Source organism: Meleagris gallopavo, chromosome 7 (genome assembly GCF_000146605.3).
Source record: "Meleagris gallopavo isolate NT-WF06-2002-E0010 breed Aviagen turkey brand Nicholas breeding stock chromosome 7, Turkey_5.1, whole genome shotgun sequence".
Classification (NCBI taxonomy): Eukaryota; Metazoa; Chordata; class Aves; order Galliformes; family Phasianidae; genus Meleagris; species Meleagris gallopavo.
In genome coordinates, this window is record NC_015017.2 from 15,008,461 (window position 1) to 15,013,875 (window position 5,415).

Below are 5,415 nucleotides of genomic sequence, written 5' to 3' on the forward strand. Positions count from 1 at the left end.
CCTAATGCTTATGCTCTCAGCAGACAGAATTACCATTTTCTGATGAAAAGGCCTGGAAAAGCAATGTGACAGCTACTTAGTGGCAGTGCTACAAAACAGTTTAAACAGGAAATAATGAATATCATATCCAACCAGAAGTGCTGGCTGATTTTAAAAACAGCAAAACGTATTTACACCAACTGGCATTTATCTGGAGAAGACCAGTATGTCTACACTTTCAAAAAATACACTAAACTCTTAAGGAAAGCCAGTCAGTTTTGGTTGTAAGAATACTTTAAGAACTGTAGGCAGAACACTACAGATGACTTCATGTTAGTCACCTAATAGACTGATGCAACAACATCCCAAAAGAAAAAATACCGTCTGCCTGCAGTTACTTCTTACGGCATCCTGAAGTCTCAGTACAGAAAATGGGGCAATTTCTTCCTTCCCAGTACCTGCTCAAAACCATCTGAAGCAAGACCTGACCAAATAGCCTGAAGTAGGACTAGAGATCTCCCAGATTTTGATCTCCTGTTGCAGAGACGCATAATGAGTCTAACAGGACAGAGAAAGATAGGAAAACAGCAACATTGCTTCAACTCACAAAGAGTCTTTTCCCTTCCCTTTGGGCTGAAGGTTCTGGAAAGTGGCTGTCCAGATCATTTGAACAGTTGATTCTTCTTCCACATCTTGGATGGACAAGGTCAGACAGTTGTCACTTTATTTTTTTCAGAGCACTTACATTCCTAGAGAATGTTAACATCAACTAAACAAATAGGAAATTCAATGTCACCTTAGACTATAGATCCTGACATAGCAGGGACTCATCAAAAAGAGCAATTAGAGGACAAATTAGCAGGTTTTTTTTTTTTTCCAACTGTCTGTGCAGAGATTCCCACTATTTCACCACAATAACATGTGCACTTAAATTATACATGCATCACTACACTATGCTTTAAAACATCCTCTCAAACACAAGTCTATTCCAAACTGTCTGCTTTGGACAAAGAAAAACATTTCTGCATTTTATATCCAAGCTTTCTATTCAGAAAAATAGTGAAAAGTCTCCTGAACCTAAGGGAAAAGTTTAGTTTCAATGCCTCTGTAGCATCATGCATAGTTACCTCAAGATTGTAAAAAATTAAATAAAAATAAGCCATTGGACCTTCTGCATATATACTGCAAAGATTTCTGCACTAGCACAGATCACCATTTGCTTATTCTTGATGCAAAGATGCACTGCATGATGCACATTCAGCAGCATGCCAGAGCTGCTACACCAACAGGACAGAATGACTGTCATATTTGCACAGCAGAACCGATGCTTTCCAAAAATACTGCACGCACACACACAGCATAGTTAAGTCTGCAAAGATACTGCTTGACAATTCTGGAGTCTTAGATCTATGGCATCCTGGTCAGCATTGTTCCCCTGAGGAAACATAAGAAAGCTCCACACTTACTCAAAAGGAAGGAAAAGAAAAAAAATAAAAAACCAGCAAAAAAGCAGGATTTTTCCAGAGGAACCCCAGAGAAATGGTAGCAAATGTCACAAACAATCTCAGAATCACGAAGATCCAGTTCCCCAGGCTTAACCATAAAGCACTTTTGCTCAGTGTATGAGTTCTGAAGTCTACAAGAAATTAAGCAGAAATTTCATACTCTCCTTCAACCATGCTACCCTGATACAATTTAGTTCTTTGTGCTGAATGAAACAATTACTCTTGGGGAAAAAAGCTGCTGGTGAGTCATCAAGGACTGCATCATAACACATCAGGGGAATAGAGAAGAGTTAAACAAGGTTTTTTAGGCAACCTTCCTTCTGCAAGTTAATAATGTTTGCAGATTTGAACTCTAACACTCTTTTAACTTCAAAAATAACTGAAGTTAATAATAGGTTCTTTGTACTTTTTTTAAATACACTTAAATTTTAAGTTTCTGTCACTTAAAATTTAAATTTCTGAACCAATTGCAACACCTCTCATTCTTACCTACTATCTCTAAGGTAAAAAAATTGGTACTCTTTATACATATTTTAAAAAGAAAAAATGAAGGTTTAACATGCCTGCACCTTACATATAAGAACAACTCACTAAACACGTCAAAATAATGCAGCATATAAACTGTTTTGTACTGCCTGTAAATATTATTCTAATTGCATTAATTTTACAGTAGGTCTACTCACATTACACTACTAGAAGGCTAACGTAGAGGACTTAGTCATTATTATTATGGCAGTATTTCAAGACAGCTGACTGTGAAGCACCAAATGATAAAGTTGTATGTTTTGAGTAAGCCTATTTTTGATCCTCAGTTCAGTTGGAGATATTTACCGATACCTTAATTCCTCCTTCTCCTTGAACAAAGAAAACAAGAAAAAGAGGCTATCTGCCACAGGTAAAAGCATAACAAGACACAAAAATATCACTTAAAAGACACTGTACTTCTGCACATTGACTATTTGGATTGGGAAAGTCAGGGGCTTGGAACACCATATGGAAGGCTGGAAAGATTTCTTGTCAAGAACTAGTTTTCTTGGAAAGAATAAGAGGGACTGAGAAGGCAGCAGACTCTATAAAGGGTAGAACGACGCTGAAACTCAGAGTTACTGAAACAAATGCAAAATTCGTCCCAGGAACATTAGTCATAGGACTACATTCTCACCTACCTGTGGGGTGGAGATTTTTTGAAAGGATATCTTTTGGAATGCGCTCAGAGACAGAGGAAATTGTGGATGCTCAGCTACTTATCCCCATTTGAGGATCAGGGGATCAGCACTGGAGGAGTTGGAAGCTAGGTACATCAAAGAGCGTGCTTGTACACCAGCGTGCATGCAGTTAGAATTTGAGTTTTATCTAACAACATTTAATAACTAACAAATTTTTCAATTCAACAAATAGCATTCAGGAAGTATTTGTATTTAACAATCATCTTTGCAAAAGCTTATTCAAATTATCTTTGTTTACTCTTTAGCAACGCTTAAATCCTCTTCATCTTCCTGAAATACTGAACTTTGTTCAATTACCCAATTCTTCAACAATTGATTCATTGAAAGCTTCTTAAGAAAAGAAGTGAAAGACGGGAAAAAAACATTCCCTGACTCCATAATTTCTCTGTAGTTACAATGACAGTACCTCAAGAAAATGACAAACGCAAGCAGCTTTGATAGCTTGACCCATAGTTAAATGTCCTTTACACTAAACAGCACATAAAGCATAAAGAATACTCTTGGTCCAAGTCAGTGAAACATTCAAGACTGTACTTGAATCACTTTCTTGAATATGGCTTTTTCATCAAATCTGACTTAATATTCTCAAATATTCTAGTAGGTTTTGAAATAGCTCTTACACTTTCTTTTCATCTACTGCTCTAATTCAATGCAATTCTGACCACTGGAAGTGCCTTCAATATAGAGTAGTTACAAATTGATTCATTATCAATTAACCAGGTCAAGCCACAAAAACCTGACTCCCATCACTACTATTTCCATGTTTGTGAAACTTAGTTTAGCACAAGAGATTTATTTCTGGAATACAAGGTAACAGGATTCTACAAGAACAACCATCAGTATACAATTTTAAAACTGCTAAATTCTTTTAAAACTGCATGTCCACACTTCTTAAAAACAGAAAGTATGATAGCAACAGAGTAACAATGCAAAAGAAAGGGAAGAAAGAAAAGAAAAAGATGTCACTGTCCCCAGGAACCATGTCTAGTCACGTTTCAGTCAGTCAGTCAGTCGAGGGTCATGTCATTATTTAGTTCTGTAGAAAAAACACAAGTACAAAAATGGTATCAAAAAGCAACATACCTATTTGCATTACAACAGCCTAAGTGATAAAGGCTTTTAACACATTCAGAAGAATAATATTCAGTATCATACATACGTCCTTTTTTAGAAAAGGGAAAGTGCCTCATTCCGAGCAGTGAGTTTAAGTGAGCAATTTTTCTATAGTATAGTGCTGATAAAAAATATTTGAAAAATTATTATTCTGGCATATTTTTCAACTTCCACGTAATTACTATTTTAAAATATTTTTGCACAGCAATAAGTTCACGATGCATACACATTAAACTTGAAGTTTTTTTTAAAAAGATTGAAGTGAATAAAAACAATGCAAGTCAATTCAGAAATCTGTCTTAAGAGGCATTTTCTAAGTTCTGAATTTTGCTTTTTAAACATCTCCCGTAACAGTTAAGAACGATATCAAGTACTCCTTTCACTTATCTCAGTAACCTTTACCAGTAGCCAAATCCTTAGTGAATTTGCAAATCCTGCACAATCATTTTTATGCTTTTGATGTTAGCGCTGTTAGGAAAATTAGAAGCTAAGGCAATAATCTAGTTTTAGTAACAAAAACAACTGTTTAAAAACAGGAGAGTAGAGCTAATCATTTGATTCTTTCCCTCCCTCTCCCTTCCCCCATTAATACAGTGGACTAAGTAGCTTCTGCAGCCAATGGAAGTCCACCGTCTTGGAGTGATAACCAAAACTTTCCACCCTGTACTCACTTTTCATCTATGACAGACTCTCAAACATTCTTCGTATTGTAGTACAGTGTAAAACACTAACCAAGTTTGACATTTTAAAGCAGAGAGCACCATCAAGCATTCAGTTTCAGTTTTTAAATATCCCAAAACATAAAAATAAATACCATTAGCCTGGAATCAAAACACAATCCTAAATTATCTATGTTTCGCAAAATGCATGATTTTTCCTAAAGTCACCTGATAGGTAATTACCATTAGAAAGAGTCAGGGCTTTATTCCTACTTTGTGAATGCAGAATCACAGAGTTGTAGGGGTTGGAAGGAACCTCCAAAAGCCATCAAGACCAACCCGCCTGCCAAAGCAGGCTCCCTACAGCAGGTGAATACATCTGGCATCAGCTTCCTACTACAGGATCCTATATATTATCAGTAAAAAGTAATTAAAAAAAACACACACACACACACACACACCTCTTCTCTTTATTTGAGCATATTTATAGATTAAGACTGGGACATGTCTTCAGATTCAGTCCCTCTAAACTCAAGTTCTAGACTATAAATAATTCTTTGGTCTGTTTTCTTATCATTCAGACAGTTAGATAACCTTCACAACATGAACAGTAATGCTTTCTCTAATGCAAATATTCTCTCCTACTACATCCAGGAATTTCTCACTAAATCCAAGAATTCTCTCAATTCTTAACAACTTCTTTGCATAGCAAGCAGTTAACTACCTGGAAACTCTAAATCACTTTCAGTCCAGAAAGCCAATCTTACAAGTAATAGGCAGTGTCATCTTCACTCAGGACACAACTGCAGCCTGCAATTATTTTTTTCAGGAATTAACATTTTCTAAGGTTTATTACTAACTTTGGATGTTTTTATCATATCTATACTTTTATAGTAAAAAGTAGGGGGTTTTTTTTTGCAATCAAGACAGGAT

General features: G+C 36.0%; 1 protein-coding gene across 1 annotated transcript in view; it reads right to left on the reverse strand.

Moving 5' to 3' along the window:
* Positions 1 to 348: 348 nt before the first annotated feature.
* RBM45 (RNA binding motif protein 45) overlaps positions 349 to 5,415 on the reverse strand; it is a gene marked incomplete at its 5' end in the record, with an annotated part of 14,560 nt that continues 9,493 nt past the window's right edge. Inside the window, one exon of the mRNA XM_010713563.3 lies at positions 349 to 3,746. The remainder of the gene's footprint in view (positions 3,747 to 5,415) is intronic.